The sequence below is a fragment of the Eurosta solidaginis genome, chromosome 5 (assembly GCF_040869045.1).
Source record: "Eurosta solidaginis isolate ZX-2024a chromosome 5, ASM4086904v1, whole genome shotgun sequence".
Taxonomy (NCBI): domain Eukaryota; kingdom Metazoa; phylum Arthropoda; class Insecta; order Diptera; family Tephritidae; genus Eurosta; species Eurosta solidaginis.
This window is the reverse complement of record NC_090323.1, coordinates 66,132,535-66,158,523: the sequence shown is the minus strand read 5'-3', so window position 1 is coordinate 66,158,523 and position 25,989 is coordinate 66,132,535. Positions and strand designations below refer to the sequence as shown.

General features: G+C 36.6%; 1 protein-coding gene across 14 annotated transcripts in view; it reads right to left on the bottom strand.

The window, feature by feature from the left end:
• Window positions 1–25,989, bottom strand: part of gogo (golden goal) — a 595,526-nt gene that overhangs the window by 196,133 nt on the left and 373,404 nt on the right. The window lies entirely within an intron of this gene.

The following is a 25,989-nucleotide window of genomic DNA, read 5'->3' as shown; positions in this document are numbered from 1 at the left end:
AATTGATTGGGTTACAAAGTTAGATTAGGTTGAACTGGCCGGTCCGTGAGTACCTCATATAGGCTGAATGAACGAACAGTGTTACTAGAAATTGTTAAACGACCAAACTGTTAAACGACTAGACTACCTACATACTGGGCCTTTATTATATAACTCGATTAGAAAAAAATTGATTTTGACAGTTTTCGAATCGAATTACAGTTTGAATCCAGTTCCAGAGTTTTTACAAAATTGTCTCGAATTTTTTCGAAAACGTTTTTAACTGCAAGATTCTGTTGGGTAAATGCAAGTTTCAGCGACTTATCTATGGTTGGAATACCGGTGAAACCTTTTAAAATATTACGAAATTGTCTGATGATGATTACGTGGCGGTTTCCGAAATAGTAGCATCGCAATATGCTAGCAAATATTTCTACTTAATATTTAAGAATTCGTAAGCTGGACACCGGCTTATAATAATTTAATATTTATTTCTTATTTTTGTTTAGGAGAAACTGAAGAAAGGAACATTTACTGACATATTGCGATGGTACCATTTCGAAAACCGAATCATCAGGCAATTTATTGCGAACTTTTATATAGTTATAAAAGGTTTCACCGAGATTCGAAACAAGAATCACACAGTGAAGCTACAGTAGCCTTAACCAATAGGCCATCCTGCTCCTATTTGTTTTCTTGCTTATTTCAGTTTATCTAATTTTTACACTTAAATATAGAAATACAAAGAATTGATTATTTGTATGAATTAAGCGGGATTGCCCTTATGGACTTTAAATATTTAGCCAATTCACTGAGAGCAAATTAAAATCACCAATCTAGTGTACTTGTTTTCTAAAAATTCCATGAAGAAGGCGAATCTAATAGGTATTGTGACGAAAAGAATTGCTCTAATAAGAGGAATAAAAACACCTTAAAGTTAAAAAGGCAGTTTTTGTGCTTTATTCGCACATCATTGGAAGCCTCCTACAATTTTTGTTATTACAAACAATTTAAGATTTAATTGACGCAAGCGAATTAGTATTGATGAATTGATTTTTTTATTAGCTTAGGCAATATTTTACTGCCAATTAATAAGACGATTCCATTGATGTTGATACTCAAGATGGATTAAATGTCTTTACTTCAATTAGATATTATATATTTAGTTTTCTTCAATCATGTTACCTGAAATTCAATTGTGTATCTACACTGGGCGTCCAGTCATAACTCTATGGATGAAATTAAAAGATCCATAACTTTGCAAAGAAGAGTAAAACACGTTGGGCAGAAATAAAAAGAAGAAATGAGTCGCAAATGATCAATCGAGCAGAACTGTGCTGTAGAAGATAAATTTGATGCTTAACAAACGTGAAAGAATGACAAAGAATATTCAATAGAATACACTTAAAAATGCACCATAATACTGGATAGCAGAGTCGCCTTCACGAGAAATGCAAGCGATTGAAAAATAATTCACTGAAGGATTATATGAATAAGTAGGTTATAATTAAGTCAAGGCGAATTCAGTACCAGGTGTTTTTAACCCAACAGCTGATTGCTTCTTCTTGATTATATTACAAATTTCCCTTGACATTCTTCTGCACGATGAATTGGTAGATTCGCCTTGATTTAAGTATGTGCTTTTGTAGTGAAATGTTTATGTTGTATGTAATTTTTCTGTTATTAAATTTACTCTATTTATGATTAATTTGTTTTAAGCGTTTAGATTTATAACAACTACTACATGTTGCTTGTTGTTGGAGAAAAAAGATTATATATTGCTTTCATACTTTAAGTTGAATAATACTAATAGTTCTTAAAATGTTTATAATTGCTCACTAAGCTAAGTACAAGCAAAATTCTATTGGAACGCAATAAGTACAGTTCAGGTTTTTGTATAATTCCAACAGTGCGATTGATGTTAGGTTTAGACTCTTTGTCTGTTGTCTAATTCAAAATCAAACCTCATGCTTTCAGATTTCCTTACACAATTTAAATATACTTTATATTTAACAAATTAGACATTTCCGGGTATTTGCATCACACTTTTAACATTTCTGAGTGATTAACGCAAAAATACGATACAACTGTTAACCTGGAACGAAACTAGGAGTGAGACACAACGTCAGAAAGAGGGAAGTAAAGTTGTTACGAGTGAGCAGAACATCAAGGGGTTGATAAGCGCAATACAAAGCTTACAGCTTAAAAGCTTCCGTAACCCAAATGTCGACCTCACCTACGCGAGGGGAATCCGGTTACAAATATGAATGTATCATACACATATTTAGCAAGCGAGGTTCTGGCGACCCCAAGTTCCACACGGAACTGGGCGGTGGGGGCCTAGAAGGTTTAATGTAGTCATATTCATCGTCCCCAAAATGGTCGGTCTAGTAGTTTAATGGTGCTTTGTTACCGGAGCGTACCGAATCAATATCCGGCAAAGTACCATTAACATCGATAACACTCACCAAAACTTTCGGGGAGTTTCTTTATCGTTAATACAATAGCATAACATCATCAAATGCTGGTTAAAAGGAGTAATGTCTGGAAAATCTCTCAGAATGCACGGCGAATAACGCAAATAATAAAATAAAATAACGCAGAGAAAATACTGGCGGGCTAATAACAGATATAAAGGGCGTACCTACCATATTGGGGAGACACTAGCCCAAATTTTTTAACAGCAAAGGGGGAAAAGGTAATCCATCGCCCGGTAATTGACGATGGAAAAATCAACGGGCTATGACGAATTCGGAATTGTAATATCGTGGCTTGAATATAAAAAAATGCCGGAAAGCGATGCATTTTCCACGGCTCTACTCAAATAAGGTGGCGAATAATATTATTTGTGCAAAACACAATTTCTCCAAATTCGAACTCAGCAGCAAAACCGCTTAATATGTCATATGATATTCCTTCCAGCGCTTTAGACCAAAGACTTAAAGCCAACAATCGACAAACTCATTTGGTCTTATCAATCCGGATTCGATCCTCGTAAGTATACATTTGATCATACTTTCACGATACACCAAATTCTAGAGAGTGCCCGATATAAAACAAGTAAGGAGCGGACTGCATTTGAAAAACCCTTATATACCTATCATATTTATATATAAAATCTGATATAATTTGGTCGGCACTAAAAATAGATCCGTAAAACCGCGGTAAAAGCAAAAAAAAGAGTAGAAAGAACTGGCCCTATCGTTACTTTGACAAATTAAATGGGGTTACACTGAAATGACCGTCCTTGGTCGGGAAAAAACCTTCTGCTACCTTCCAGCAGCCCCGCTGCTCAGCAAGCCACAAAAAGTACCCTATGCTGCTCGCTCCCCACGGCGCCACCAACACACACGGCTGCTCCCACTCATACCTACAATCTCCGTAGTAGAGTCGGGAGCAATGCCGAGCATCAGCCCCTGCCCCCGTCTTCTCCGCCCTCTTTTCCGGCAGCAATTGTGTAGGTCAGGGAAACAGACTCTTAGTCCCTACCTCCCTTTGCACCGTTTGCCAGCACAAAATATATATGTTTGCGACATCCGCCCAATGCAGCTCCTTCCATGGACGGTGCCACTTTCCTAGATATTCTGGTCTCCGCGACGGCAACCCCCCGACGGGTTTCATTACGTCAGGTTGCCAGGCCGCATACCCAAATACACCGGGTACTCTAATGCTTGCCCAAGGACGTCCAGTCCCAAGGCCACAACAGCAGTTGCGTCCTAGCCTTCCACAACCCAGGCGTATTCACCCGTCACTTACTCCCAGAGTGACGACGTCTCCCCCTATGCACTTCAGAATTCTGCAGTTAAACTGTAATGAGTTAACTGGGAAGATCACGGATATAGTCGATTTCGTGAAGCGGCACAACATCCGCATTGCTGGGATTCAAGAGACTAAACTCACAGCAAGATCTGCACTGCAGACCTGTTCTGGGTATAATGTCCACAGAAAAGATCGCGAGAGCGGAAATGGAAACGGCCTCGCGTTTATCATACACCACTCTGTGCAATATCATATTGTGACGAATATGAGTGACACTAAGTGATACTCACATCCCTAGTCTGATGCTAAGTAAATGAAGTCACAACAACAATAAAGCAGACATTCACTTGTATCTACATAAACGAATCAATCATTATGTCTACACGTATGGACGTACACGCAGCTCAGAAGCAACGCACGACCACATGCATATATCTGAGATACTCCCGAAAGTATGCAATGAGAGAAGCTATAAAATCGTGCAATTGTAGTTACAGCTGAGAAATTTGATAGCTGATGGCCAACTAGTAGATTCTGGGAATGGAAGCGCCCAGAAGATGCGAACGACGAAATCAGAGAGTATAAAAGGCAACAACAGTCGAGGCGCAAGCATTCAGTTTTGATTAAGACGCTATCTGGCGAGCAATAGCAATATTATTGATAATATTATTATTGTGAAGTACTTTAATAAAGGTCATTTTTCCATTATTCAATATTGGAGTTATTTATTCAACAGTTTAGTGATTCGAACTTAGCAGAAGGTTGCAAATAAGACGATTTGCAGTAAATTCATTACAATTGGTGTCAGAAGAGGAATTATTGAATAAATTCCGAAGATTGCAAATACAACTTGGATATGGCAAAGCTGAGTGAATTGAGAATCCAGCAACTGAAAAAGGAGTTGGAGAGCCGTGGATTGAATACAACCAGCAATAAGATCGAACTTCAAGCACGGCTACGAAAGGTAATGGAGTTACAAGGAATTGATGTGGACGAGTATGTCTTTTAGCCTGATGGGGACGAGACAACAACAAAATTTGAAGAGAAGAACGGAAGTCCGAGTCCAGTCGCAAGCGGCGAGAATAATGCGATATTGGCTTTGTTATCACAGATATCGGCAAAAATGGAAACCCAGAAAACACGCATAACAGAAATGTCATCACAAATATCCACAAATATGGCATCCCAATTGGAATCGCAGGAGACAGGCATAACATCAAAGATTGAAGCACAGGAAACACAAATTTCATCACAACTGGAAAAACAGAAGACTTATATGGTATCCCAATTGGAATCGCAGGAAACCCGTATAACATCACAATTGGAAGAACAGAATACATATTTGGCATCTCAACTGGAAGCGCAAGAGGCACGTATATCTGTAATGTCGGCAAAAATTTCGGAACAGGTATCATCGCAGCTCTTTGTGAAATTGGAAGAGCAGGATGCAAAAATTTTGCAACTGGAGGACTTAATTGATGCCGAGATAGAAGCGTTAAAAGGTGGCATGGAGCAGTTACAACTAAACAGCCCAGTTGTTTCAGCGAGTTATCCAAAGGTATAAACACCATCGTTTGACGGTTCTGTTCCTTTCCAGGTGTTTAAGCTACAATTTGAGAAGACCGCAATAGTGAACAACGGGAATGCTGAAGATAAAGTTGCTGCACTCTTCATAGCATTGAAAGGGCCAGCTGCCGAAGCTGTCTTACAGACTATTCTAGAGGGCGAACGGAACTGTTACGAAGCATTGATGGGCGCTCTAGAGAGACGATACGGAACTGAGCATAGGAGACAGATATACCAAATGGAGTTACTGAACCGCTTCTAGAGGCCTGGTGAAACGTTGCAAGAGTTTGCGTCGGATGTTGAAAGGCTGGCACATTTAGCGAATGTGGACGCACCCGCGGAATACACTGAAAGGGTAAAGATTCAGAGCTTTATAAATGGCATACGGGACGTCGAAACAAAGCGAGCTACATTCGCAAACCCAAGGCCAACATTCGCAGAAACGGTGTCACAAGCTCTGATTCAGGAAACAGCGGCGCTTCTGTGTAAGCCAGTTTTCAAAGCACGCCATGTGGAAGTAGAAAGGCCAGAGTGGGTAGACGCAATATTGGAGGTGCTGAAATGATCGCAAAAGCGGAGTGGTAGAGTTATAAAATTTTTCAAATGCGGGAAGCCCGATCACATTGCACGTCATTGCGATCTTGGTCCTAATAGTTCCAACAATATTTAATATTTATTTAGAATGTGTGGGTGTACCTGTAAGACTGAGTCTTTTAAAGTACAATACAAAAGTGGAAATTCAAAAAAAAAAAAAAAAAAAATTAAAATTTTAAAACTTAGGTCTATTACAATTCGCAAGTAACATACAACATAAACGTGGTTTTTTAAATTCAAAAAGATTTAATATTATTATTATGTTTGTAATTTTAAAGTTAGAATTTGAAAAATGTAGTAAAAGGAAAAATAAAGGAATGAAATATGCATAGAGCAAGTCAGATCACAATCACTTTCATACTGTAGAAATAAAATAATTGTGAATTACCCTTCTGTAATTACATCTACCCATAACAGCTTTGACATCTTCTGGAATTGAATTCCAGAGCCTAGCAGCATTAGCGAAGAAAAGCCGTGAAGAGGACAGGTATTTATATTTAGGGATTATCAGAGTTTGATGCCTTCTGGATCTTGTTAGCATTAATTTAACGTAAAGGTATTCCGGAGCTTTATATTCTAAAAGCTTATACATGAACGTATAATTTCTAGCAGCAAGATAGTTGGAAATAGTACACCCCAGAATTTTGCTCTTCCATGCAGTGATATGATCATATCTCTTGAGTCCGTAGACGTAACGCGACGAAGCAGAATCTAGCTAGCTATATACAAGCTTCGAATAGGTGATGTGGGGTAGAATGAGTTGAAGTGCCAGTTTCTTTCTCATCTAAAGAGGCGTAAATGAAGCTATTATTCGTAATCTACGTAGAACAATATACACTTTGCTTACAACTTCATTTATATCGAGCCTTAACCGCCGAATTGGTGTAAGGGACAAAATATCGATTTTTTTTATTATCGAAGTCGATAGTGTTTGTCCTGATCTATCATCTCGGAAAATTTCGTAGTTCTATGTTTTACCGTTATAAAGTTATAGCAGAAACAATTTTAATGTAAATGCGCAATACACTTTGTTTATATTTTTCCATGACCGCACATTGTTACTTACATCAAAAATATCTAGTGTGCTTTGTTGGTTGTAGCAAAAAATATTTAATTCTAATAAACTAAATGCGCTTCACGGAGATAAGTTATATATAAAATAACATAATAAATAGTTCTTTGTGCGAATAATGGAAGCTTTTGAACCAGAGGTAATTATTTTGGCTGCAAGCAATAGGAAAAATTATACCTTTCTTTTTAGGGCTTAGTAATAAATGAGTTTATCGTTGTTTTCTTTAGATACATGCTCTCGACCCCTATAGTGAAAGTGAGTCCAATATTTCCATTGATGATGAAACGTGTGTTGGTAATAGGGGCTTCAAAAAGTCAAAAGTTATCCGAAAAAAACCGAAAACAAAAGTCGGAAATCCACTGGCGTTAAACCGAACTCCTGTTTGAATAAAAATTGTGGAAACTCATGTGCGGACAAATGTACGGGATCAGATCGTGTGGCAATAAACGAGCACTTCTGGGGTATGAGGAATAAAATAAGGCAGCGGGACTAGATCTCTTAAAAATATTCGAATAATCGATTATTTGACATCAAATTTTTGTAAGTTTATTAATCGAATATTACTATTCGAATTGTTTATTTATTAAGATTTTTCGAATAATCGCAACTCAACGATAATGGGATTTTCAAAATCGAACTTCGATTTCATGTATATGAAGTATTTATATAAAAAAAATTACGTATACGCCATTTAATTTCATCGATTAGTAGATATCACAGTTATTTGATAAGTATTACATGTGTAATCGATTGCAACTACGAATATGTTTTCAGTAATCGCAGTTTCCAGGTTTTTAAAATTACGATTACTGTAACCGTAATCGTCTCGTAATTGTAGTCCTTATCGCACGGCTCTGGTAGATATTATAATCTTGGAACAATTTGTACATAAGTAAGCAAGGAAAACTTTCGGGAAAATCTGAATATCAAAAAATAGTCAAAGGTCGACTGTTTTTGCTTTAAAATTTTGGGAACCTTAATGTGGTCATCGCAAATATCTTTAGCTTTCTGAAAATAACCGAACGGTAATTAGTGACAGTCGGCTGACACTAGAGATTTGAACGTCGATTTTTTGCGGTCTTGGCTAGAGGAATAGGTGGCCAAAGTATTTAAATGAAATTTTGGATCACGCCCTAAAATTTAGTCCACCTAATTAATCGCAAAAATGCAGTCGGTTTTTACGAATAAATACTTGAGTGACAAGTAACTAAATATGTCCCGCGGAGTGGCAGTTTTTATCGTCAGTCAACGCTAGTTTCGTAATTACTTTCAAAGTCTTTTCGATATTTGTGGGATATGAGGAAGATTTTCGGGATTTTTCGCTTTCCAAAACCATTCCGAAATTAGCATGAAGTGATCCTCAAATGACCCCGAGAGAACCATGAAATTTTCCCCAAGATCATCATTAAATTACCACAAATTTACCTAGATACGACTGCGGAAGAACCACGAAATAGTCCCCTAATGATTCCTGTTAAATATCCGAGAGAAATCGAGACACGACCGTTCACTAGTAATTCATTTATTGTAATCACCTTTGGTTTATAACTAATACAGAGTTGAAGTTGTGTACTAAAAGTTATCGTGTTTGGGTTACCTCTGTTACAAACATCAGAGTTGCATTTTCTCTTACAAATTCCGCCTCAACCCAAATGCGATTCATATTTAAAATATAAAAAATGTAATTCTTTTGAAAATATAACTCAAACTATGCTAGAATTATCTTTAACAATTTACATAAATTTATATGTTTGTCTCCAGATAGGGGCTTCGTAAATATATCTGCGACGTTTTTCGCTGATGGAACGTACTCAATATCGATTTCGTTTTGGACATATTTTTCGCGTAGGTAGTGAAACCTTATGTCAATATGCTTGCTACGCTTGTGGGCCACAGGATTTTTGACTGCGAACTGTGCACTTTGGTTGTCGCAAAATATTGTTGATGCTTTAGCGACATACTGTTCAAAACCCATTTCTGTCAATAAACTTCGTAGGAAAGATACTTCCTTTGCTGCGTTGCACATTGCGATGTATTCCGATTCCATGGTGCTAAGAGAAACTTCATGCTGCTTCTTAGATTCCCATGCAATCAGCCAATCGCCCATAAAAATAGAATAACCACTGATCGATTTGCGGTCTTGTAAATCTGAAGCCCAGTCAGCATCTGAAAAACCAATTAAGCTTTGATGGTTAGCGTTAAAAGTTATCATACCCTTCGGCTTCTCCTTCAAATAGCGCAATACACGCTTGGCTGCCACGAAATGCTCTTTGTGCGGGTGACTGGTAAACTGTGCCAGCTTCGATACGGTGTATGCTATATCCGGCCGAGAAATTATGGCCAAATATGTCAAACCACAAACAAGTGACATGTACTGCTTGGTGAGAAAACCCGCACAATTTTCGTTACTGCATTTTGCAAGAACCGTGCCTTTACTGTAAGGCGTTGCAACACCTTTACAATCTGCCATATTCCAGCGCTTTAATAACTCGTCGACATAGCGCCCTTGATGGATTGAAATACTTCCACGGAGATCGTCCCTTTCAACCTCAATGCCCAGGTAATAACGAATAGGGCCACGATCGACAGCTTTTAATTTCTCATTAAGCATTTTAATAATTTTCTGCATCGTGTTTTCTGACGAACAAGCCAACATGATGTCATCAACGTATATGCTCAATATATTAATTTCGCCATTGCCGCACATAGTATATACACAGTTGTCTGATCTGCATCTCACGAAACCAATGTCGCTCAAAACTTTATCAATCTTTTCGTTCCAATATCTGCCGGCCTGCTTAAGGCCATATAAAGATTTTTGAAGTCTGCACACTTTTTGGGGTTGTTGCTCATCAATAAAACCTTCAGGCTGGCGCATGTACAACTCTTCTTTCAAATCACCGTTTAGGTATGCAGCTACGACATCGACATGGTTGACCAGCAGCTTATATTGTACTGCTAATGAAAGAATCATACGAGTAGTCGAATGCCTGACGACTGGTGCATAAGTGAAGGTAAAATCTTCGCCTGGTTTCTGCGAACAACCTTGCGCAACTAAACGCGCTTTATACTTTTCAAGTTTACCATCGCCATCGAACTTTTTAGCGAACACCCAGCGACAACCAATCACGTTTTTGTCAGGTGGACAGTCAGCTAGAGTCCAAGCACCACTTTTCATTAGGGAATTATATTCCGCCTGCATAGCATTTCTCCATTGCGAACTTTCGTCAGATTGCATCGCATCTTCGACTGAATTTGGACTGAAATGGAATCTTTGGTACTGCATACCTTTGAAGGTATACATGCCAGAACACTGAAATTCAATGAGGAGTTATATGAGGTCAATCCCTAACACCACCAAGAAAATGCGGAATTTGGAGAAAGGGGGCGTGGCACTTCCCATACAAATGGAATCTTTAGTAATGCATAACTTTGAAGGTATAAATGCCAGCACATTGAAATTCAGTAAGGAGTTATATGAGGCCAATCCCTAACACCACCAAGAAAAGGCGGAATTGGGAAAAAGGGGGCGTGGAACCTCCCATTCAAATGGAATCTTTGGTACTGCATAACTTTGAAGGTATACTTGCCCGAACATTGAAATTCAGTAAGGAGTTATATGAGGTCAATCCCTAACACCACCAAGAAAATTCGGAATTGGGAAAAAGAGGGCGTGGAACCTCCCATTCAAATGGAATTTTTTGTACTGCATAACTTTGAAGGTATACATGCCAGAACATTGAAATTCAGTAAGGAGTTATTTGAGGTCAATCCTTAACACCACCAAGAAAAGGCGGAATTGGGAAAAAGGGGGCGTGGAACCTCCCATTCAAATGGAATCTTTGGTACTGCATAACTTTGAAGGTATACTTGCCCGAACATTGAAATTCAGTAAGGAGTTATATGAGGTCAATCCCTAACACCACCAAGAAAATTCGGAATTGGGAAAAAGAGGGCGTGGAACCTCCCATTCAAATGGAATTTTTTGTACTGCATAACTTTGAAGGTATACATGCCAGAACATTGAAATTCAGTAAGGAGTTATTTGAGGTCAATCCTTAACACCACCAAGAAAATATGGAATTGGGAAAAAGGGGGCGTGGCACCTCCCATACAAATGGAATATATTACACTGCATATATCTGGATGTCGTAATGGTAGGGTAATTAAAATTGGTAAGGAGCTATGTGACGTTAAGTCCTAAAACCTCCAGTAAAATGTGGAACGGGGAAAAACAATGGCTGCCGTACAAACTTAAGCTATTTTAACACCTAAAGTTTGACTGCATTGTTGAGCTTAGCTGTTATGCCTTGGACGTTGAGTAATCTGCCGCTGTTAAAAAAATTGTATAGCTTCAGTCTATCTACATCTTCCATAAAAATCGAATTCTGTGTGTGTGTTCCCTTTGAAAACGAGTTTGCTATACTTCGATGATCACCAAATTTTGGCTCGAGGTTCCTTCGATCAAGACGAAAATTTTTCATATTTCAGAATTAAGAATTTTAAATTTAAATGTTTTTATTTTTTGGCTATGCGAAAGAATTATCTTAGCTCCCAAAAATGATCTTGTTACCAAAATCAATGATCGCTTTCAAAATCAATTTCCTGGTGAAGTGACGAAATATAAATTGAGCGACACAGTTACAGATGAAGATAAAATTGTGAATTATCCAAATGAATTTCTATACTCCTTAGAACGTACTCCTGAGATTTGAATCTGAGAAAAGCTGAGAACTAACCGCAATAAAATTGCCTGACAACACAAAATTGCCATGCAACAGAGCGTAAGATATGAGGCTGGTATGAACAAGAATTTAAACATTGCCACATACAAATAAGCAAATATAATGCATAATAAATGAGTTTGTGTAAAAGTGTGGTTTTCATTTTTGCGTCTAAAGTGTTGAAAATACAAATATTTTGTTTTGATTGCAATAGTTGGAAAAGCAGAGACAGGAAATGCATGCAGCCGTCTTTCTTCCACCAACCACAAACTATTTACTTGACGCCTAAAGCCTCGTCAGGCGTCACAGATTTTTATACACCACATCCAGATGTGGTCATTAGCTTCAGGGTGATTATTTCGTTGCTGACGAAGATTTCATTTCGATTGCCTTGCCTTAGTGAACAGACATATGTATGCATGTAACTAAATTTAAAAGTATACCTATCCGTACTATGGAACATAATGTTGAACTACAAAAAGATTTGACATGGAAAGGTGATCACTTCTGTGGCATCGAAAATAATGAAAAATCGTGAGTGTTTACTTTTTCAGCTAATAAATAAAACCGAATTGCCTTTATTTGCTTTTTCGCAACGTTATTTGACATATAGTAGTAACTAGAGTCTACGTCCCATAGTGGGTTTTTGTGGAGCCTCGAGTTAACTGTCGGTCAGGTAGAACTGATTTGTCAAAAAAAAGTATTTCTTAAACTGAATGTGTGTGTAGTCTTAAGGTATAAGTGAATCTTCGAAAAGTCTAAGAGGAAAAACTCATATAGTAATCAATATTTATGCTTTCCATGCTACCATAGCACACAGCTCCACAGGACACCTTTGATACTATCGAGCCTCTTACTCGATGGCATACCTACAGATACGACGTCTTTTACATATAATTTTTCTTCATTATTTGATACTTCAGAAAACGTATAAAAAAATGAATCGGCCTTCATAACTCGAATGCTGAAAGAAAGTTGAGAAAGCGTATGCTAGGGGTTGGTGTTCTTTCTCCTTTGCTTTGTATCGTGGATATTATTGCCAACTTCAGGACTTTGAATATAGCGAGCAGCCTAGTGTTGGCTTACGCTGTTGATATGACAACTCTTACCAAGGGGAAACTTTTGAATATAAAATAATTATGAATACAATTAGGGCCAGAAACAAGAGGTTGTGTATCCTTTATTCTTCAAGGGTTTGCAACCGCAATTTATAGCTTCTCTAACCCAATAGTCAATCTCACTCACTATTGGCGAAACCTCTTTGCTTGCAGCCGAGCTTCCGGTGACCACAAGTTCCTCACGTAAGGAGGAGGTGAGGAGACAAAGAGGGCTCAACGTGATCATGCCGGCTCGTTCCCGAGATGCCCATGTTAGCATGCCCGTGTTTTAATGGTGCTATTTTCAGGGAAATAACGGATCACCAAAAGAACCATATACGTCGATGAAATTACCCAAAATCTTGAAGGGATATCCTTTTCGCTACAAGAAGAAAAAGAATACACTGAGAAAATTTTCACAGATTTACATGGGTGTCTGAACTAGGTAGTCTAAGTCATGCGGATAATTTATTAACCCTAGCAAAACGTAGCCCGTTCTGTTTATGCGGATAAACACGATTCCTGAATTCAGACAATCTACTACTATTAGTGACAACAAGCTGTCATTTAAGCCTACTGATGAAGTCAGGGTGAGCGGAAATTAAATATGCCTCTCAATTATTCGAAATTATCAGCATCCAAATTAGCGGAGCTTGTTTTTGTCTCATCAAAAATTCTTGCTGTGTTTTTAGATAATTTTTTTTTTATATCAACTTTGTTTTCTTGTAACGATGTTAATTTAAAATTTTTCTTCCTCGGTAAGTTGAGCAATCCGAAAATCGGCGAATATATACGATTTTATATGCAATGCTCAATGTATAAAATTTTATAGTACAACACGGCGTATACTTTACTGAAGATACATTTCATTTATGTGAATGTACTGGATCGATTTATTAACCTATATCGCGCCATCGATTTTTCGATAGGATTTGGGCTCAGAAAAAAAGTTCTACTACGCATACCCAAAAAAATAATTTTGAGCCTGCAAAATTTCAACGATCTTTCGATTTTTGATGCGTTTTTTCATTTTCAAGGCTCCAAATAATTTTTTATGTATTTATTTTCGTGTCAATTGGCAAATGCAAAATTGATAAATGCAGTTTTTTGAAAAAAAAAAAAAATTCTTTTATGGAGATTTAGAAGAATTTTGGTCGAAAAATCGATTTTTTTTGCAGGCTCAAAAATCATTTTTTTGGGTATGCGTAGTGGAACTTTTTTCCTGAGCCCAAATCCTATCGAAAAATCGATGGCGCGATATCGGTTAACTTTCGTCCATACATATCGACCCAGGTTAATGTACATATGTATCTTTCCCAGTTTGTAACCCGTGTAACTAAATATAACTAAATTAAACGTGTTTATGACGCCCACTATGGAATGGAGAGTAAAATGCAAGCGTACCATACAGAAGGACCAAAGTTCATATTCTGTGACTTGTTACATTGAACATGAAAATGCTTCAAAAAAGTTTTATGAAAAGGGTATCTAGTAGGAAAAAGTGTGGTATGTCACAGCCCAAATTGGAGGAAAATCTCGTTTTTCAACTTATGTTAAAATGTAATAAAAACTGGTTAATGGTTGGTTTCACTGTTTTATTTTAATTCAACTAAGTATTTCGATAAAAATCGGTGGTTTAGTTTGAAGTCTGTCGCGTTGTCATCTCAAAAACCTCATTATCTCGGCGCATAGTCCTGCACCGAAAATAACCGAAAGCTTGTAATACCAACAAATAAGGTTTGTTTTTCTTGAATAACAGTTATTAGGAAAATTTATCGCATTATGGTTAATTCAACTGAGTTTTTTGTCAAGAGGACAAACTTGTATGCTCATTTCAATATAAGTCAAGCTAACAATATCCTGTACAAATGGCAGATTCTCAATCAAGCTTACTAATTTTTTTGTTAAAAAAGAAATCTCTAAGGAAGTTTAGGATTTTGTGCAAATGATCTGGCATCATTGCATTGCAAACTTGTCTAGTATATTTTTTACGATATGTAGCTTTCACTTGCTACAGCAACGTTTCCAACAGCAAACACACAAAATTCTGAGCTCCCCTTCTGGAATATCAATATTCACTATTGCATTTTAAAAGTTTTCAGTGGTATTTAAAAAAAAATACAAAATCAAAATGTTTGGAAAAAGTTTTTATTTGTGTTTTTTTAGCCAAGCTGTGGTGATGAACTTTTTTTTTTTTTATTTGATTGTTAAAAGAAGACTGTTAGTTCGGAATCATTGGCTTGTGCGAAGTTGTTTCAACAGCTTTATGCGGCGCATAAAAATTGACAAGAATATCGGTTGGATTCACCCGTAAGTCCTGCTTCAAATTTAACAAGTAGTATAGGTACTAGAAAGCTTCTAGTATTTACAAAGAGGACGGAGTTATTTTATAACATAGGCCCTGGTTTCTGATAGGGGTTTTCAATTTGGACGGTGAGCAAACTTCCGGTAATACTATCAATAAATTCGGTTTATGTGAGGTCCTCACCACCAACCTAACCTAGCGTACTTCAAATTTGGTTGCAGAACTATGTGTCTTGGAATTCTATGTCTGATACTTTAAAATCAATATCTACACATACTGTTTAACGTACACATGTATTTACGAAAAAACTAACATTCAAAACTACCCAATCGTTCATACTGTGTAGTTGCTTTAATTTAACCTTGCATAAAAAAAGATCATTCATACAACTGTTACAAGAACAATTACTAGAAAACATATGTATTTTGAGGGTATCAACATTCCTCATTGTCTTTTTTGTCTATGAAATATTGAACCATTGAGCTGAATAACCATAAAATGACAATTTGTCAGCACTAAAAATGTAAACAAAACTAGACTATGGGCAGTCCGTCACAGAGCACGAACACCTAAACATTGTTCACATTTACATATGTACATACATGTGTAAATAGATGTAGATGTATTCACTACAACTTTATATTGCTGGCAGTAGGAATGTTGAATGGTGTTTTAAGGCGATTTGCTTAAAAGTGGAAAACTATTCGGTTGTAAAAGGCAATGACCAAATAATGGCGCATCATGCCGTTTACGAGTTCATAGTTCTACAACATTTTCAGCACTCAAATAAAGTATTGTAATAAATTTAGAGTTGTAGATGTGAGAAACTAGCAAAACATTGAATGGAGGTTTTCGCTTTAAAGGATGTCTATAAAAATTTACATATGTATTAGTGTTTGGAAATATATCGACGGGTTAGAATGCAAACCTGCTAAGTACCAAATTTTCCGAAAAGAAAAGAAGAAGCTAATGCATCAACCAGTTATTGTTACACACGAATATTGGCCACACACAAATTAAATCAAATTTATGATGATCTTACTTCTTTGTTTAAGGCTTGGTTTCCTCGAAAGCGGTGCCGCTATATAGCGGACCTTATAAAGGGGTGGAGTACACTGTAATATAATAGTAACGATGTAGAAACTAAGAATACGGTTAAGTTCATCGTAATGTAATTTGGCGTCAGGGCAATAAATGTTAGAAAAACTTTGGCACTCTCAAAATTAACTAGCAAGGGTGTCTAAGTTCGGCTGTAACCGAACATTATATTACTCGGCGTGAGTTTCAATTGTACAGCTCATTTCAGATAAATTACTTTTTTAATCCTACAGATGCATATTTTAAACATAAACTATTACCAAAAAAGTATGCGAGTCCAAGTTCGGGTGTACCCGAAGTTTAATTTGCGCTGCTGTTTATTTTACATATTTATTTGCACATCTCTATTTTAAGGAAACATACCTAAAACTAGAAGCTTTCCATATATTTCAATTCTATGAACTTTGGTAACATAACGGTTGATCGTAATGGCATAAACAAATCGAGATAAATATAGACTTCCATAAACTAAAGTGCTCAGGATGAAAAAAGGAGTTGATTTAGCCATGTCCGTTAGTCAGACTGTGCACAGGATAACTTGAGCAAATATTGAGATATCTTATTTGGTTTATGGGTTTCTTGGCACTCATCTCCCATCGCTATCAGAATGAGCGAAATCGAATGATATCTGCACCCACTTTTTCTATATATCAGAAAAACAAAAAGAAAACTGAGTATTTAGCAAACAATACGCCTATAATGTTGAAATTTTATCTAGGCCATTTTTACAAGAAATATTTCTTGCTATAAGCCTAAAACGTGTACCGAATTTTGTTACGAGGCATTTATTTTTTTTTAGGCTCTAGAAATGTTGTTTAATGCTTAATCGAAACAGGGGCGTGGCACCGCCCATTTAAACATAAAAAAAAATCCTCTTTTCATAAAACTTAGTAAGTGAAATACCATTGATACAAAACTATTCTTCGCTAAGATATATCTTATTATTCTGGTCTACGATCCTTTTAAATATCTTTTTATGTATAAAAGTGACACTCGTCCTTAATCGATGCCTTCCATTTTTGCTAGAAATATTTTTCCTTATATAAAAAGAATGTATTCCCAATTTTATTACGACATGTTAATGTTTCTTCGAGTTATGACTCCCGAAACATAGAAAATAGCTTAGTCAAAACAGGCGCAATGCCGCGCCCATTTTCAAAATTTCAATATTTTCTAACTTTCTCCTATAATTAAATTTTTAAAGTAAAATACATTTTAAACTAAGTGCATGCAAGACGAGCGCATGCCCGACGATTGGAATCTAAGTGTTCTTTGCCCAGTCCACAAGAAGGGGGATACTGCAAACTGCACCAACTATCGCGGAATCAGCCTTCTTAATATCGCATATAAAGTCCTATCAAAAGTATTGTGCGAAAGATTGAAACCCACCGTGAATCAACTGATTGGATCTTATCAGCGGATTCAGACTTGGTAAATCTACCATCGACCAGATTTTCACATTGCGCTAAATCTTGGAAAAAACCCGCGAAAAAAGAATGGACACACATCACCTCTTCGTCGATTTTAAAGCCGCCTTCGACAGCACGAAAAGGAGCTGCCTATATGTCGCTATGTCTAAATTTGGTTTCCCTCCAAAACCTATACGGCTGTGCAAAGTGACGTTGAGCAACACCATCAGCTCAGTCAGAATTGGGAAGGACTTCTCCGAGCCGTTGGAAACTAAATGAGGGTTCAAACAGGGTGACCCCCTATAATGAGATTTCTTTAATTTAATGCTGGAGAAAATTATACTGGCTGCAGAACTTAACCGCTCTGGAATAATATTCTATAAAATCGTGCAATTACTGGTCTATGCTGATGACATTGATATCATCGCCCAAAACACCCGCGCCGTTAGTTCTGTGTACTCCAAAATGGAAAAAGAAGCGGTAAAGATGGGTTTGATGGAGAATGAGGGCAAAAAGAAGTACCTGTTTTCATCGAGCAAAGAGTCAGCGTATATGCATCTTGGCAACCACGCTACTGTTGGCAGCCATAATTTCGAAATAGTAAAAGATTTCGTTTATTTGGGAACCAGCATCAACACTAGCAACAACATCAGCTCTGAGATCCAGCGAAGAATCACTCTTGCCAATAAATGCTGGTTTGGACTAGGTAGGCAATTGAAAAGTAAAGTCCTCTCTCGGCAAACGAAAATCATACTCTACAAGTCACTTATCGTACCCGTCCTGCTATATGGCGCAGATGCATGGATCATGACAGCAGCAGATGAAGCTGCTCTGGGAGTATTCGAGAGAAACGTTCTTCGAAAGATTTATGGGCCTCTACGCGTGGGCGTGTACCGAATAAAATTTAACGATGAGCTGTACGAGCTATACGCAGACATCAACATAGTCCAGCGAATTAAAAAGCAGCAGCTGCGCTGGCTAGGCCATGTTATGCGAATGAAAGATGATGCTCCGGCCAAGAAAGTGTTTCTATCGGAACCCGCCTATGGAAGCAGAGGTAGAGGGCGGCCCCCACTCCGTTGGAAGGACCAGGTGGAAAACGATTTAAACTCCCTTGGTGTGACCAATTGGCGCCGGTTGGCGGAGCGAAGGAGCGACTGGCGCGCCTGGTTGGACGGCCATAACCGTTTAGACGGTTAAGCGCCAATTAAGTAAGTAAGTAAGTAAGTAACTTTTCTTTTTAGCTTGACTAATGTCATCATAACCGCGCATCCTAACAGCTTAAGTTAAATTTATATTTTTTTCTACTTTCGAACTACAAACATTATACTTTATTGGGGTAAAAGTTAGAAAGAAAAAACTGACAAAAAATTTATTCAATTCGTAGAAATTTTTATTACTTGCTTTATGTATGTTTATGTGTTTTGTCTTACTAAATCCATTTGCAGGTATTTCTCAAACCACAACGATCAGCAATTTAACCTATTAACAAAAATGTTAAGAGGTTGGGGGAAAAAGCTGTTGTCTAAAAATTTTTCCGCAGTATGGCATGCCCTTTGTAAGAAACGACTAAAGTCCAAATTGCGTAGCCGGGTTATGCGCTAGAGGGATGCCCCACTACGTCGAAATTCCTACCTATGAAAAAGTCTAAAAAAATATGGGCGAGATCTCTCCATTCTGACGACAAGCCTAACAAACGTCTTAAAGCCAATGATTCTTAAACATGCAATTAAAATATCTGGACTCCTGCAGGAGACATGATGAACGGGGCAATGCAAAACGACAATAGTGTCTTACGTCGTCTACCGCAGTGGTCATTACAAGGAAAGTAGAAATTGGAGAAATCTTGTTGGTTTATATTTAAAAATGACTGCCATGTGCTACGATTCATAGCTGTGAGCGAGGTTCTTGAGTGATTTACATCTACTATAGATTCGTCAATAAGGTGGCAGTTAGTGATGATAACCGTTACGGTCGTGACATCGTGACATCATAGTTAGTTTTTTTCGTGTATTTTTGGCGATATCTCCACAACCGGTTACAGTTTAGAAATAAAATACATCATATCTCGGTAGCCTAAACAGCTCCTTTTGCGTGATATCAGCGGGCTTAAAATTGTTGCACCCGCCCCTTTCCCGCTTGATTAAAAATAATAATTTTCGGCTAAAAAATTGTGCCCTAATTATCAAGGAAAATTTATTAAATGTAAAAGGATCTTTAGATTTTTTTCGAGTTGGGGAAAAGGTGATTCAGATTCATAGCAGCTATGTTTGTAAAATGAAACCAACTTTGTTAAAAAACTGTGCAACTACGATTATGGCTTAAAGAGTTTTTAAATTTACAATATCCAAATGCACAAAAAAATAAAAAAAAATAATGAATTAGCCCTACTTCAACCCATCGAACCATTTTTCGATTATGCTACTTATTTATTAGCTCAGAGGCGTCTGATTTGGTGGAAACTTCCAAATGTAGGTACCTACATCCATGCGTATTTGTATTTAAGTGTCTATTCATTAATGTGTGTTGGTTTAGCATAAACAGAAAATGTTAAAAAAAATCTGCATTTTTCATGTATTTTAATTGCGCCATTTTGGTGACACACCGCAGCTGAAGGGTCGTCCAACACAGACTTGCACCATCGGAACGTAGGAAAAAAATCGTCCACCTTTGCCGTCCATAACTTGGATGTGTTGGCATATGTTTGCATTTGTTATTGGGCTTATGTACATACATATTTATGCGAGTAGGTGTATGTAATGAAAATAAATGCGATTTCATAAATATACGCTGTAAAAATTGTTGAGTAAATAAGCTTTACATAAATGTTAATCTGAAAAGCATGCACTCAAAAAAATGTGCTAAAATGTCGGAATATAACTGCTTAAATTAAAAAAAAAAACATGGGATTAATTGTGCTCTATAAAATTCCTAACCTCAATGTAGACAAGTAATTTTCTTAAGAATTGAAATCTTTTTTTTTTTCTTTGGTTATAGGAAGCACTTTCTGTATAAAAGAATAAAATTAAATGTGCAACTGTCATAGTATTGGATTGCGAGTCGGGGTCCTCAACTACACAGACGATTGCTCTAACCACTGACTATCTCGTACATGTAAAAAGCGTGAAAAATATTCAATCAAGTATTTTTGGTTGAAAAAATGTAAGAAAAATTGTCTCTTAAATTTATGAATATTTTATGCAAAAATTAGAAACTCTCATCACAATACAATTATCCTCAATTTAAAAAAAATGTAAAAAAAAAAAAAAATCAAAAACGTTTATTCATTTTATTTTCCTTTTTTATCTTATGATTCATCTAAATAACAATTACCTTAATTCGCTTTATCAAAAATAAATAATTTGTCACAATATTTATTGAAAGCATTGAAAATAAATATCTTCATACTGTCTTTATTTTAGTTATCAGTTTAGTAATTTATTATTATAACCTTAATGAAAGTTAAAGCTTTTCACAGAAAATAACTTTACGAAGGTACATTCCAAGAAAACTTAATTTCTTTTGACTTTTGACCACTTCGAATGGCCACAAGATCAATTGTAGTTCTGACCAAATGAATTGGTAACAATGTGAGTACCCACATGACGCCAACCATCTTTTCAATTGTAATGTAGAACCTACGCCTCTAACATCTATCTCTCTAGTGGTGGTGACATTGAATGAGACATTTATCGACACTGTCAATACAACAACACCATAGTAAATGGTAGACTTACCAGGTCGCAGCCACACTGATAAAATTCAATCAGCCGATTCTCGGTGGGCTTCAATTTTTCGCACAATACACTTGACAGGACTTTATAATTATGTGGTATTAAGAAGGCTGATTCCTTCCCGGTTATTGCAATTTTTACTTCGGGTGGGGGACATTCACTTCATCATCGATTGCAAGTCGGGTTCATAATACCTCGGTGTTACACGCTGTATCCATATAGGGGCAGGGAAGCATTCCCTCCATAGTCTAAGTAAACTCTGGACATCGGCAACAAAGTTGCCATTTCGCTCTTTTCCCGGTCTCAAAACCTGAAACTACATGGGTTACATCCGAAATTTAAAACTCTTACTTATGCATTTATTCTCAATACAATTTTTCAACAAACCGAAATACATTTGAAGTGAAATGTTTTGGTACTCAATAATATTTTTTCCAGTGCAAGGCATTCGATATTTCTGTAGCGAAATAACCAGCCATAATTAATGCAGCTCAAATTTGAAGAACATAAAAAAGAAATACAATTCAACCAACAACAGCAATGAACATTTGGTGCTACCGATTTACAAGTCTACCGATCCCCACCATCTAAACAATCCGTGATGCAATATGTATTTAACTAGCAAGCACACAAAATTAAGGTAGCAAAGATTAAAAGTAAGCAACGATACGTAATTCGGCAACAGCCGGCGGGCAACAACAAACAATTTCGCAAGCATGCATTTCCAATGACTAGGGATGCCAAAACAGCAGCCAGTGAAAATTCATCGAACAAAATATCGCCGATATTTTCGATGTATTGTAACGAATCTTATTAAAGATTTCTCGATAATTCGGCGCCTGTTGTTATCGTTCGAGTCACTGAACTGTCACATAAATTACCGCTAATTTTCTGTTTATAAAATGTCATTTATTAACAGCACTGCTATGGTAGTAGATCTTCACTAATAACGTCTTAAAGTAAGAAATTGGCCATCGCTTTACTAAGCCGCTTTAATACCCCCAGTTGCCTCGTTCTCCAATTTTTTCTTTTCTTTTCTTTTCTTTTCTTTTCTTTTCTTTTCTTTTCTTTTCTTTTCTTTTCTTTTCTTTTCTTTTCTTTTCTTTATTTATTTATTTAAAATACACATATATGAGATATTGTCTTTTACAGTGCCATATTTGTTATTATTCTTATTACTAGTACAAAGTAAGTTTAAAAGCTAGAAACAAAAATAGAAGTAACATTCAAACCATACAGCATATGTTCCATGGAGGTAAGTAAAAAAGAAAAAGTAAAACATATAAGAATGTTCAAGAACAAAGGGTGCGATGTACAGCTAATTTGAAGCGCTTAGGATTTGATTCTAACTTTACTTTATTAGGCAAAGCATTCCACAACTGCACAGCCCTAACGAAAAACATTCTCGATGTTACTGAATACTTAAAATGCGGTACAATTAGATTGCAAGTACGGGATGATTGTGCGAAAGTAAGTTTTACAAAAAGGCATTCCGGCGTACGAGAAAAGATAATCTTATGTATAAATATTAGTAAACGACGGTCAAAGAATGCTGATAAACTGCATTCAAGAATAGTTTTTGAGAAGTTCGAAATATGATCATATGAAATGCCATTCAGATTGTAGGAAAAATGTGAAATAGCGATCGCCTGTGTTTTGGATGCATTAAGGTGTAACTTGTTCTTTTTAGATTATTGAAATATAGCTTCTAAATCTTCATTTAATCGGCAAACTAAATCCTCTATTAAGCCAAGAGGGGCAGAAAGGTATATCTGAGCATCATCCGCGTAGAGATGAATAGATACTTTACGACAGCATTTTTCTATGTCATTAATGTACAAACTAAATAAAATTGGACCAAGAATAGAGCCCGTTGGAACCTGTTTGTCAAAATATTTTTTTAGCTTATGCAGAGAATTCTGTGGCAGACCGTGTCGAATGCCTTAGAGAAGTCCAATAAGGTAAGAATTGTGAGTTCGCCATTGTCAAATTTTGGTCGTATGTCTTCTAAAATCTTGAGCATAGCGGTTGAGCAACTATGTCCAATGCGATAACCTGATTGATTTTCCGAAAGCAGATTTTCTTCAGTCAGATATTTCCTAATCTGGTTCGACAAGAGCTTTTCCAAAACTTTTGATAGACAGGGAAGAATACTTATTGGCCGAAAATCACATGGTTGGGAAGCATTACCCTTTTTTGGAATAGGTATAATATTAGCCACATTCCAAGCATCAGGAAAACTTAGAGATGTTAAAGTAAAATTTAAAATATGCGTTAATGACGCAATCACATATGGTAATAGCCGTGTTTTTTAACACGCGTATATCCGTTTACGCTTAAACTTTATATTGACTGCTAAGAGACAAACTATAAATACACCTCTGAAATTGCTGCGCATAAATTTTGTCCTACTAAATTTCAATACGCATTATACTCAGATGTAACTGAAATATGTGTCTTTGTTTCACCCTGTACACTAATTCTATGTATTATATGTGTGTCCACAATTCATCGCAGGGATGCACCTTAACGTTAAGCTAATCGTTTATCAAAAAATTTCCACCGTTTCCGTTGAAACACTTCGAAATATTATCGATAAAGAAATTATCAAGATAAATTGTATCTCGTTTTTAACCGAAACGAAAAGCTTTCGTTAACGTTAAAAACGTTAACGAAAACGTGATATTTTATGTTTGAATTGTGCTGGCAATGCTATAGCCATGGTGAAGCCGTAAGGTGGCAACAACGAGCGCACATACACACACAAACTCTATGTAATTTGTTTGTGTAATTCGTTGGTGGTAATGTAAAAATACTCTGAGAAATGTTCGTACTGTCAAAATTCATCAGAAAAGTTGCAATCAGCTTGGATAATGCTTTCACCTTTAATGACTCCGCCATCAATCAGCTTTGCCAGCATAGTTTGAAATTAATAATCAACATAAACGATTTGATTTCGTTTTGATATGGCAGAAAACGAAACGAAATCATTTCGTTAATTTAACGATCTTAACGTTAATAAACGAAACGAAATGACTTCGTTTCGTTTATTAACGTTGATTATCGTAACGAAATGATATCGTTTCGTTGGTTAAGCATGCCTGATTCATCGCAACTGATTCAGCTATATGTTATACCCTATGGCCATCAGAGCGTTGCGTCTCCACTTTTCGGTACACCCTGTTGCTATAGCTAGTTGTTTTACCACAGCCGCTAGATGGGTCTCCTAAGCATTATCTAAGCGAAGATAGGCGTTTTTTAACACGCGCAAACGAAACGTATACGCGCGTGTTAAAAAACACGGCTAATATAAGTTTAATAAATCTTAGACTTATTTTATCTTCCCCTGTTGCATTTGATTTTATTGAAAATATGGATTGTATTGTTTCAGATTCAGTGATATTAGAAAAGTTAAATTTACTGCACCAATCAAACAAAGAATCGTCGCTGGAAATATTTGACTCATTCTCAAGGTAAATTGGTAGCAAAGAAATCATTCATTACATCAGCCTCAATCGAGCATTCCGATTTTAAATCATTCTTAATACCAAGTTGTTTTAGATTATTCCAGATTATTCCCTTTTGGCATCCCTAGTAATTTTGGTAGCTCTGTTTCGCAATATCTTAAAAGCCTGCCAGTTTTCTTCACAAGGAGATTTCCTCCAAAGTGAATAGCTTTTATTTCTTGCTTTTATTGCCTGAAGTACATCTCGACTGAACCATGGTTGCTTATTTTTGTTCACTGTAATTTTCTTAAGTGGGACATATTTATCAAATAGGTAGTTAACCAAATTGGAAAAATTTTCAACTTTTTTATTTATGTCTGCTTCAAACCAACTGTCATTCCAAGGAAGTGAAGATGCTTCAGCAGCTAAAGCTCTGACATTGATTCTATTGAAATCACGAACGTACAGGTTGCCAATGGAGATAGTATTCGTAGATTGCAAAACTACATTATAACTCAAAAAAATTAAGTCATGGTCGCTAATACCTCCCAGAGAAAGCTGATCAAAATGTAAGACATTGCCCATGTCAGCCACACAAAATACATCTAGTAAACTAGGTTTGAAATGGGGTCCGAAACGAGTAGCAAGTTTATTTACAACTTCCAATCCTACGCCTGATATGCTATCAACAAAATGTTTGGACCGATCGTTTTCCACAAGCAAATCAATATTTAAGTCTCCACACAAGAGTATGTGTTCATAAATTGCACTATATTTATCGAAACTCTTAAAAAAGTTACCCAAATCATATGACTTTTTCGGATTATATACACATACAACAAGGCAACGCTCAGAATTATTGAAGAACTCAAACATCAAAAACTCCACAGGATCAAGTTGATCTGACCTGTCAATTACTCTTCCCTGCAATGCCTTTTTATAATAGATCGCGATACCACCACCGCGCTTGTCTTGCTGTCTGTTTCTTCCATGGTCCAGAGCCTTTTCGATTTGTTGTTTATTTACTTATCTCATCTTCTGCGTCCCATATTCGCTGTGGTCTTCTTTGTATATGTGTTAATAACAGGGGCTGAAACTGTTATTCCTTTTGTAATATAATTCCTTGCAAAACTATTAATTTTGGACTTTAAATATATTTGGATCAAGATAAAAATTATTTTCGGACTTTTATTTTTTCAGGCCGAT